Source organism: Rhyacophila brunnea, unplaced genomic scaffold, assembly GCF_057557595.1.
Source record: "Rhyacophila brunnea isolate RB1 unplaced genomic scaffold, BYU_Rbru_1.0 scaffold_8, whole genome shotgun sequence".
Taxonomy (NCBI): domain Eukaryota; kingdom Metazoa; phylum Arthropoda; class Insecta; order Trichoptera; family Rhyacophilidae; genus Rhyacophila; species Rhyacophila brunnea.
Genome location: NW_028233350.1, coordinates 40,615,894 through 40,628,729, shown reverse-complemented (window position 1 = coordinate 40,628,729; position 12,836 = coordinate 40,615,894). Strand labels below are relative to the sequence as shown.

Genomic DNA, 12,836 nt, shown 5'->3' with positions numbered 1-12,836 from the left:
CACTTGAATTTGGTTGATTGTGAGACCACTTGAATTTGGATTCTAATTGACGAGTTGAGTTTCGTCTTTTGGCCCCCTTCGGACTCCATGTATATTTTAGTAGTAAATATACGACTGACATTTTTTCTGAGGCAAAAGCCTGAAGATGCCAAAAGGCAAAACCTGGATCGCTAAAAATCGTGTGAAATAGTACAAAACTTTTGTAAGAGTTATTAAAATCTGCATTATTGACTGTTGATTATATAACATAAAAAATACACATTTAGTCCTTGTCTATCTTTTAAGCAATAAAAGACAAAACCAGTAAATAAAATTTTTGATGAAACATAATTATTGCCATGATTTTTTTGTATTTTTTGACATTGAAGACATACAATATTTAAAAATATAATATATCTATTTCACAAGTCGGGGGTGACAATGTGTCACAGAGCACAATAGATATAATGGTTTTACACGAGTTTCTGTGCTGAATCTATGCAGAAAAGTTAATGGAATACACACCAAGCTTAATTATGCTCATGAAGACAAAATTATTTTGGTATCAAGTTGAAAGAAGAAATATATTAAAATGAATGTAAAAACAGCTTGTAATGTAATGGTCACTCTGTGGGAATAGTAGGTAACTTTATTCAGTTGATAGAACTAGTGTCCATAGACAAAATATGATAATTGTGTATGGCTGTAATGTAAAGTCTAAATATGTGGGTATAATAGGTAGGTAATAATATAAAAATGCACCTATTAATAGTTATATTATTCCAACAGACTGTATTTTCAAATGATAATTGTGTGATATTCTAAATTGAGCTATCCTAAACTAAAAACACTAAAATTAATCTTGAAAAAATGGTGAAAAAAGCAGTGGGTATGTTATTTTACACACCCTGACTTTCTTTTAAACCAGTATTGTAAACATTCTTACGTGAACGCTTAAATTCAATTAATTTTGAATTTACTGTAAAAATATATTATTAGAAATCAAGCACACCATTCGTCGCCAAATAAGTTAATAAATATCATCAAAAATGACATCGGGGATACCACATAATCGGCGGAGACCAGATAATGAAGTCTATCATGAGTTCCCTAACGTCATACCGATGGATGAGATCAGATAATTTGGTGGAATAATATGGCATGGCTGTGCCGGAGATGGGAAAAAGTAATTTTTCATTGAAAATTGTGAATGAACGGAACCATCCAAGCAAAAAATTAATAATCATCTACTGCAGAAAATACATTCCAATGAGATTGATTGATAATATCACCTAATTGATTTACTTATTAATTAAATGATAATATTCTAGGACCACTGCAAATCAGATAAAGTTAAAACTATAAAAGATAAGCTTAACATATAACATTATTGATAACAATATTTTACACAGTTAATTAAAAGTTTAATAATAATTCGAGCTTAGACATGGGATAGAATTTATTTTTTTTAAAACGTTTTTTTAATTTAAAAGAACAATTTCACTGCGTTTTTAAATTCCACCCAATACTCTCGACACATAATGCAGCAAGAGTTGCCAACTCTCATCATCAAAAATATACCAAGACAGGTAAGTAAATTTCCCGAAAATGATAAATATCGCAACCTTTGTTGAGGAAAAAAGACAAAACTTTTTTTAAGTCTTGCAGAAAAAATCCACTGCCAAAGCTAAAATTCTCTCTAGCAAACATGTCCTTTTTCTGTGTTCCAAGAAAAATCTAACACCAATTAAACATTCAATATGCAAAAAATTTTAAAAACTAATTGAATATGATAAATTTACCATAATAACCATGAAAAACGGGATAAGTCGAATCAATGCTACCAAATTGATAAATTTCACACAGAAACATAGTTCACATACAAAGTAGTCTAAAACTCAATTCGCGCTCTCCAGAAGTAATGATTTTGGACATATCTTCCTTTTCTTTTCAGATTGAAATTTCAGATAAAGGGTACAAAATTTTGAAAGAAAATATATAAGAAATAGTTTGATAAAAGAATAATATTAAATTGAATTTCAGAAAACCGCTATTATAAAAATAAATACAATATATCGACTATACCTATTGTTTACTCCATCCTATTTTTTTTTGTATTAATTGCTTATCGTCATTGATTATGCAATAATTGCTATGTGCTTGCCAGTTTTAGGTTATGTACATCGCCAGATAGATTATTTTATATTCATCCGCTTATAAATAGTCTGCTACGTGTTTGGAATCGTCAAGTTATTCCAAAACAAATGAGTACAAATGGAAGAAGTGAAGCTTCAATTCAGAAAATCAGTGGTGAAATAAACAAATGGTTTTCTTAATTTCAATAAGATAACAAATCATAAGTTTAGGTGGTTAGCCTTAAATATTTAAATATTGTTTTTTTGCAGCCTCCGTAGCGCATTTGGCAGTTAATTGAAAGGTTGGTGGTTTAATGGCAATTAATTGAAAGGTTTCGCAGCCTCTGTAGCGCAACAGACAGCGCATTTGGCTGTTAATTGAAAGGTTGGTGGTTTGATATTTAGTATTAACAGAAGATATTTTTGCCATTCTGAGCCTAGTGATCTAGCTAAGCTCAGTGGAAGAACACATTGCATATAGTTTGAGTCCATCAGGGGGCACTTCTTAGTTTTCTCTTTTTGAATCAACCGTGACACTTTGTTAGATAAAAGCCAGTTCTACAACGAAATCTATTGTCTGTCAGTAGTTCTAATGGTAATTGTGCCGCAGATGACTTTTTATCATTTTTTTTTATGAAAACAGTTTATTCCATGTAGATTGTAGACAATTATAATAAATATCATTTTCTGTCGGCGCATAGGCTTTTCGATCCAATAATTGTTAATTTAAAATTTAAAATTTTCATACATCATTACCACAAACTAAGATTATATTGCGTAATATTAGGTTGGGGTAGGTTAGGTTTGGTTTGGTCTAAAAAGGAAGTTATAAAATCTCATGACGGCATCTGCGGCACATTTACCGTTCTAATTTTCATTAAAACCTTCCAATTAAATTATTGTAATACAATTTAATAGTTACATATTTTTTTTTTTAATTTCTTTTGGTTTTGTGCACATAACAGATACTGTAGAATCGTCGATGATATACGTTATATTGATTTGAATAGTAAATATTATTGTTATAAGCAAAACTCTACTCTCCGTCTATTAGTTATTATTCTTAAATTAGTAATATGTATATATTGTATTTTACGATACTCTCTCTACATTTGCATTTAGCATTGAAAATTCCCAATTAAATTACAATTTACGAACAAAAATTATAATAGTAACAACATGATAGTACATGTGTTTATAATGAGGGATTATAGTAGCTAAATATGTCGCACTTTATATTTAATGTAAATTTTAAAATTAGAGTATCCAAAAAAAAAATACATTACGCAGAATAAATTCATATTATTTTTTTTTTAATCCAAGTACTTACTTATAACAAAATGTTTTTTTACCTATATTGTCTATTAACTTTTGAAGTTAATAAAAATAATAAATGTTACGTGATGTTGGTAACCATGTTACTAATATGTATTACAAGGTATGGATATTATGTTACTTCACTTTCGACAAATATGTGAATTGCATAAAAAAATAAACCATTACGATCTATATATAATAAAAAAAAAACAAATTCATTCAAAGTATCAAATTACTGTGTTCATCGTGAATAACATCACACGATTTACAGTATAATTGACCCCCCCTGTGCATCTTCACAAATTTTTTTACCCCCTGCCCAAATTATTAAAACACTTTTGAACCCCCCTCATTCTTCTTCCCAGAAAAGAGAATAGTTATATATTTTCTCAGTTTTGTGATTTTCATATTTTCTATAACCCCCCCCCCCCCCCCCACAATACATTATCCATGCCTAAATGATAAAAAGAATTAAATTAACTTAGGTACCTAAATTAACATTGCACTCCAAGGTGGAGTACATGACCCTCCGCAGAATGGGGTCATATGAACAGACTTCATTTTTACAAGGAATGGTTGTTAGGCATTCGCTCAACCTATTGGATCCAAATACGCATTGGAAAAATAAACCACATGTGAATTCGTCCAATCGTGGTATTCAAACATTTTATAGGCAGGCATATTCCACTGCGGGTGCAATTAACTATAGGATATCATAAAGATAAGTATATCTTAAACAAAACTTAATTAACAGTAACAAATCCTATCATGATCGACACAACAAATCGTCACTTCTTTAGTAATGCAGGTTCATATCTGAAACGTGAGATTCTATAAGACGATCAAATGAATATTTAGATTACTTATATAATACACACACCATTTATATTCATGGACAGTAACAAAAAATTTGTTCTACAAAACTTCGCATTTTAATTAACGTAAATAAAAGAAATTTGAAGACAATAAAAATAGTAGACACGACTACTAATATTTTATAATATGACAAAACACCCTGTAAATTCATTCATCGTTATTTTGTAAAACATTTTGGCTTACTGTATAAGGAATAATTACTAGATTATACTCATTTTATTTAATTTCTTTTCATAGTCCAAAGACTATATTAAGTCAAATAAGAAAATTCTTATGGGGATATGAAAAATAAGTGCGCACATACACTATTTCTACACTATTTTATAATATTATCATTAATGCAGACATTTTGACAGTTCTGCAATATCATAAATAGAAATTAATTACATCATAATATAGGAAATCAGAAAATAACATTAATATTTGACTGTACAATATATTTATATCCATACAAATAAAGGATTATCCAAATCATAGTACAAATTCCACAGTTCTGTCAAATGTTTCGTGCATATTTTTTGACATATCAGTTTCTCCACCGCACAGTGCATAAAAATCGTGCAATCATAATACGAAAATGGAAAATCTTCGAGTCATACTGCAAAAATTAGTCAGAATTCGGTATTCGCAAGCTGATTAAAAAAATGCCTGACGCCTGTACATGCTCGTCCAGCCCGCGAAAACATTGCTACTGTAGATCCAAGAAGATCGCAGCAATTTCTACGGCTGTTTGTGACAAATTTGCATGAAAACTTTCACCTACAACTGTATAAAATCCAGTTCACAAGAACTAAAGCCAACGGGCAGCGTTGCAGATTCGCCGATTGGGTCTTGGAAGAACAGGCAACCAATAATGATTTTTCCTGAATGGATATAGTAATAAGCAAAACTGCCGTATTTGGCGTGAGGAAAACCAACAAGGGATTCAAGAGAGACCGTTACATGCTGCAAAAGTTACCGTTTGGTACAATATTTTGGGCTGGAGGTGTCATCGGGCTGTACTTCCTTGAAAATGATGAAAGAGCGACTGTTATGGTCAATGGCGTCCACTATAGGCAAATGATATCTGATCTGGAAAACATGAGGTTCCAACAGGATGTTGCCACATACTATACAGTTCGTAAAATATTGGCCTTATTGCGTGTAAAAAACAAATTTGTACCAGAGCTTGGATAACCCTTTACAATTATTATTATTGTAAAATTGTGACAGATGACGAAATACATAATTGAACAGGACAATATTAAGACAGATTAACTTAATAATGGATTCTAAGCCATCATTTGTTTGTAATTTTAAATTGGACATTGTATATATTAAAAATACTCTGGAATTTAGATCAGGGTCGTGGCTTAGTCTATTTTAATTTATTTTATGAAATTGACAGTACCTATATTTTTATTTTGTACTGATGTAATTATTGTTTACTGGAATTCACTGAAGTTTTAAAAGAAATGTCAAACGGTCTATGTAAATGTACTCACAACCATCTGTTATGTTTTTTTCAACACTAGAAAAATACAATTAATATTGAGGTTAAGATACGTAATATTTCATTTCTTAATAGGAATGTTTATTTAAATAACAGGGGGTCGGAAAGAAATTCATTATTTTCTGTACGAGTTCAAAATAGCTTCCGTTGAATAAAATATTGATTCCAGCCCCTAAACCAGTTTTAATGCTTCGAAAGATGTGCATTCGGTGGGATGTTTGCAGTATAATTCCCTTTGAATTGATTAAACCAGGTGAAATAATTACTGCGAAGGTTTATTGTCGACAATATTCGAGAAATAGAACCAAAACCTGAAGTATACCAGAATGGGGGAAATTCTTCATCACGACAAAGCACATCCTCACACTGCAAAAATTCAGGAGTTTAACTGCACCGTTATATCATTATTTGTATTACTATTTATTTTAATTCAAAACTGACAATATTTACAAACAGAGAATCAATAAGTTGCAGCCGAGTTGCAGCCGAGTTGCAGAGTAAGCCGCTCTATGAAATAATGGATTTCTTTACCGTCCACCTTACAAAATATATGAATAAAGAACATAATATGAAGAGAGCTATTTTTTGATTATTGGTTATAAGTATAAAGAATAGGTAGATTATTTTATAACATGTATGGAATTTCTATATTGTATGTTTAAGGCTATAATATATATATATATATAAAGATACACGGTATTGTGTCAAAAAAACATGATATAGATGTAGACATCATTACATAATATTATCATTTTTTTGACATTCAAACAAAACTGGAAGAAACATTAGTATACTAAAAAAAAGAAACAGTAGTCATAGCAGTGGCGAAGGGTGGAGGTAGGCTGTTAAGATTCGCTATAAATAGTGCACACTAAGCTATGTTAGTCATATGTATTTGTTTTTATTGAATTAAGACTACAATTTACAGATGGTGTTAGTTAGTTTTTAAAAATCAATTAAACTCTGCCTAAACGAAACCATAATAGATTTGGTCTAATTTGGGCAATACGACCAAATTGTGCACAATTTTTCACTCATAGTTATTTGTTTTCGTTGGATTAAAACTACATATTACACATATTGTTGGTTCATTTTTTTAATTCATTAAGTCCTGCGTAAATCAAACTATAATAAATAAAAAATATTATTCTATCTATAAAATGCTCAAAGTTATGTATGATTTAATTGCATAATTTTAGATATTTTATAGATAGACGTGTATTTTTTGACTATTATCTATTATGGCTTGGTTTTTCAGGGTTTAATTGATTTTTTTAAATCTAACCAACATTATCTGTAAATTGTAGTCTTATTTCAATGAAAACAAATATGTATGTCTGAAAAAGTTTAATGTGTACTATTTATGGCGGATCTTAACAGCCTACCTCCACCCTTCGCCACTGAGTCATAGTAATATAAATATGGTTCTTTCACAGTGACATGTAAACTACTGGAGAACAAAAATTTTGTGTCTTATAATATACCAAAGGAAGAACATGAAAATATACATACATGTATAATAAATTCAACTAATATTGGAATAAATTTGTATTATAATTATAAACACTGCCATTATATATAAAAAAGATAAGTACTTTTGAATATAAATGTCTAATTAATTAATTGATATTCTAAAATTAATGACTAAATTAATACATAATCTACACAACTTAAAAATGTTATAGTATTTGATGAATAAGTGATCAAATGAACTAGGTCAGGGAATCAGCAAATCGGAGCTCTTTAGAATTACAATATTATTTTAAAAACTGTTTATTATTTCTATGACCAGGTGTAAAACCACATAAGTCAAAAAAAAATGTTTTCCGTAGAAACATCAGAACATCCATTTAAAATGGAGTCTTCACAACTTCCCTACGAGTAAAAATATACTTATACCTTTTGAAACAAATCTAAATCGTTTGCCGAACTCTGAACTATGAAACTGAAAATACACAATCGAAAACCATGAATTAGAGCGCGAAGCAGAACCATCTGGAGTAACATATGGCAATAAACACCATCTAGAGTTGCTAATTTAACCTGACTTAGACGTAAATTGCCGATATTGGCCTCCTAACGATAGACGCCTATCTTACGGACTTACATTTTTAAGTTTATGTCTGCATCGCGCTCTTAGTCTGTAATACAATTATTATAATGCATACTAGCTTATGTGAATGTGTACAATTTTGAAGAACTATTTGTTTTCTATACTGTGTACATATTCTGTGTGAAAACTTTTTTAAATACAAGACGTATAAAATGGCATCACAACGTTTTGAACCCTCTAACCTTAATATTCTAAACATAATAATTATGTATTAATAATTAGAAATATATAATATATAAATGTACTTATATTATATTTTTTATATAAATTCATGGCGCACATTCCTAAAGACTTCATATCTTTTATTCTTTGCATTATCATCGCCATTATTAAATAATTAGATATTTTATAGGTGGGTATACCTAACTAAATATTATAAAACACCAACATGAGAAGAAAAATATCCTGATGGTCTCACAATTTTATTATAATATTTCAAAATAAAATAATTATTATTCGAGCAGTGTTTGGGAAGCCATGTCATATATTTACTAACATGGCATTTTAATCTGCATGTGATAATATGAGTAATTAAATTATGTTTTTCTGTTCATCACTGCATGAGCATAAACTAATGCCAAGCAACACTCAATCTAATGACCAAGGGCCAAATGCAAAAATGTCGACATAGTGTAAAACTTACTAATTATGAATCCAATGCATAGTTGACAATTTAGTAAAATCACTTTTGGCTATCGAAAGAGTTAGGTACCATTTTATATGTTCCGATTAAAATATATTTTAATTGACATACAAATGGTGAAAGTAAGACAGTTCAAATTGAATAAAAATTAAACTAATAGTTTTTATAAACTTAAATAATGAATTGGTTACTTTATCAGTGTTTTAACCAGGGTTCGAAATAACCGGACCGCACCAGAGCGCCGTTCCGGTTCATAAAATCCCCAAAATTATCGCTCCATCTCGTGGAAATATTAATTAGACCATCTGAATTAGATATGCAATATAATAAATCCAACACACTTATTTTTATAAAATACATATACAATCAGACGACAATGTTAATATTTTCATTAAATTATCGAGCGCTCCGGTTCGTAAAATATCATATTTCAAGCACCGGTTTTAACTGAATAAATGCACGCACTGCGGATAAAGTATTCATAACAAAGTGCAAGTATTGCGACACTACGTCAGTTGAAGCATGCATATAAATAAAATGTCAATTGATTTGAATACTTTAAATTATATAATAAGACATTCTTAATACCTACTGCTAGTCTTTCGTGCTTGTGTAGATAATCGGTACTAAATACAATTTTACTTTGTCGGAAACAAGTAAACAATGTTCAAAAGTATATTTAGTTGATTTTCTGTTTACAATACGTAACTATGACAGGTTTTGTTTCAATTTTTCAGGAGAGAAACACTTGTATAATACGTTATGCATCTAAAAATCTGTTGACTAATGCATAATCTCACTAATCTACGTAAGTATTACTATGCATTTGGCCCTAAGACTTGATCACTTTGACAAGAAGAAAGATATCAGAATTTTTGTAATGATTTCCCCCAAATAGCCATGTTAATAAATTGCAATTTATGACATTTCCATAACAAAAAATAGAATTGCAGTTTTGTTGAATTTTTCAGCACCAAGTGTCAGAGATCTATGACAGACGTGACGGGCTGAAACATAGGGTTAATAGCAAACAGCAACCGGCAATGTTATGTGAAATGCAATAATATCAGAGCAGTTAACAAAAACATGTGTCATTAATTTAAAAGTAGAAAATAATGCTTCGGAGCATGTTGCTTGGAGACAGATAATCCCACGAGTGAAATGGCAAGAATAGCAACTACAGTAGAACCTTGAGTATCCGGCATTCATTATGATCATCAATTTCATAAAAGCATCAGATAAAGTCAAAAGGTTCAAGTAAATCTTCTTCTATATAGATGAAGTCTACACATAATATAAAAGTGAAGTAAAAAAAGGGACCTCTGGTCTGCTGATTAAGTCAGCTACAAGTGACTTCGCATTGCACGTTTATTTAAAGAGAACTTCACACTTTTACAATGACATTTATTTGCCAATTCGTGAAGTGCATGAAAACATAATCCATCGCAATGAATTGATAAGCATTCAATAACATTTCGGAATTATTATTTAATTGAAAAATCGTTAGTAAATAATGGATATCAAAAAGAAGCAGCCATTGCTTTAGTCAGGATATCGGAAATGCCAACTTAGCGACCGTAACACCTGTGCAGTTTTCCAACTTAACAATGCTAAGTTCAAATGCGTTCAAATGTCGTATTAGAAAATAATAGCATATAAGACTCCTTCTATCTAGGTATATAGTCCAAAAATAAAGTAAGAAAAAATGTTTATAAAATATATATTTTTTATGTAATCTTAACAAAAAAATAAAGTACAGCCGGTACGCATGTCAACTTAGGTGAATTTCTCCACGCAGTGATCACATGGAAACTGTGACAAAAATCTGAACGGCCTACGTCATGTGTATGTTCGAGTAAATACACCTTTTCACCCTGTCGCTTATGTTATGTTATTGACTGCAAATGAGGTTATGAGCTATGCTAACTAGCAAAGTGAAAATTCATTCTTTATTATTGATAACAATGTTTTTTGCTTTTTCGATTAATCAGACTTGACTGTTGATTCCCAGTTAGTGTGAATAATTGTGGTTCTACTGTAGTTGCTGAGTTGGAAAAAGGTATGAAGGCCAAAGTGGCATTGAGATATCAGGATTACAGGGATCCACTGGAGTCTCCGGGGAAATGGATGACGTTCTCTGCATCTCCGCTGCAGCTGGGCGTAGGGGAAGAAGGGGGGTCGAGGGAGGCGCGGCTGGCCGAGCTGAAACTGCTGGAGCTCAGCTCCTCGTGCTCGCCGTCAAATGATCGACTGCCGCTACCACCTGCAATTGAAATGACTAGTTAATTTGGAAACATGATATAAACATTGTTGGTCTATATTGTAAAACTTTTAAATCCTGCATGACACAGCTAATAATTTCAAAAGCTAATCTAAAAAACCGAATAATTTGTGTTCATACAATGGAAAAATTTGCAAATTTTCAATACCAGTGCCTTTATTCCATTGCACCCACCGCAAGTGGAAAGTATCGTGCCAGGATTATCGAATCGTTATTACCTTCATTACATTGCCTAGAGCAGTAGTGCATAACCTATTTGACAGAAGGCTCAATTTATCCATTTTCATTCTAATTGATTTAAGTTTGTACAATTTCATTTGAAACGTTTTTAGCGACATGGGATTCGCCCATCGGCATCTTCAGGCTCTATGGACTCAACGGTAAATGCACACTGGATACCAAAATGACTCAAATGGAAAAGAACTAAACTTAAATCAATTGGAAATTAAATTCAAATTCTATCAAGTATCCTCGATCGATAGTATTAATTTTTTATCCATTTTCTATTTGTTCACGGGTTGTAGTGTGTAAAAATGTTGAAAAATAATGACATATTAGACTAGACTAGTCCACTGCGTAAGGCGCTGGCCTTAAACCCGGGGCCCCAAAGATTGATTCTTGGTGAGCTCACAATATATTTATGTGATTTTCTCAAAGCCTGGGTGTTTGCGATTGTTTTTCTTCTATACACTACTGACATTTGGCCTCATGGCCTGTTATAGTGTTTTAGTATTTTTCATTTTTTTTTAATTACGAAATTCCACTTACAATCAAAATTAGAATGTTTTTACTGTCATTGTTTTGGATTTACAAGGTTTGCAAGATAAAACTACATATTGTAATGAGGTAACAACACTATATGTTGTGCACCAACACACCCTTCTGTGCAGACAAAATACAGAGTTTCTCAATCTACATGAACACCGATGCCCCTTTTTCATGGTGTATTCGGTTTCAGATTTTCATATCATATGACGAGAACAGATGGGTTATAATCATAATGAAAGTAATACAACCCCAAACCCACCTGAAATTTTTAATTTTCAAGCTCAATTACAGCACTTTCCCAATGCGATATTATTTTATCCCGTTATTTTCAAAATTTTTCATTCACAAAAATTGTTTACTTACAATTATTAATGTTTCTTAAGGTCTCATATGCAGTGTTGACCTGTCTCCAGCAACCATGATGGTAGAAGAAAGGAAATCAGCGTTTATGTGTGGTGGATGTCAACACAGAGTGAATGTTTATGTTTAAAATTTTCTTATATTCTCTCAGTGTGGCGATGTTTTGCTTTATCTTTGGTGGAAGGATGGAAGTGGCGTAAAGAATAGAATACAAATTTTCAATAGAGAATGTCTAAAGATAATATATTCACATTTTGCACAAAAGTGAGACAATAAACAATAAAATGGGGCAGCTAATGATGGTTGGCGATTGTGGACCATTTTTGATACCTAACCTAGCGTTCCCCTGAATCACAATATAATTTAAATCACTTCTCAAGGTGGTGTGTATACCCATTGCGAAATGTTGTGTTATGAATAAAATTTGCACTTAAGGTGAAGTGATATCGTAGATTTACTAAAGTGAAGGCATGGCATCTAGAGACAAAATATGAAAGATGCAATTTAATACATTTTAATGATACATTTCAAAGTATTTGAAATAATCAAAAACACTTTCATATTTACATATTATAATTGTATGGCTATTTTTAAAATTAAAATGTAGTAGTAAATAAGTTCTGTGAGACGAGACAGGGATATTTTTTTTGAAAATTCCAAATATTCGGAAAAACATCGATTTTATCTGGAAATTATTTCTATTCAAATCGAATCGAGGTTTGGTATACATTAAAACTATGAATTAATCAAAAATATTTTCTATACAAATTTTAACTAAATAAAACTAAATTTTATGATAAATATAACCATAAAACATTGGTGAAGGGTGCACACTAAGCTTTAGTGTACGTCCTGAGTGGCAGCGTTCGGCG

General features: G+C 31.1%; 1 long non-coding RNA gene across 1 annotated transcript in view; it reads right to left on the bottom strand.

Moving 5' to 3' along the window:
- Positions 1 to 12,836, bottom strand: part of LOC147064232 (uncharacterized) — a 391,070-nt gene that overhangs the window by 105,188 nt on the left and 273,046 nt on the right. The gene's annotated exons all lie outside the window — the stretch shown is intronic.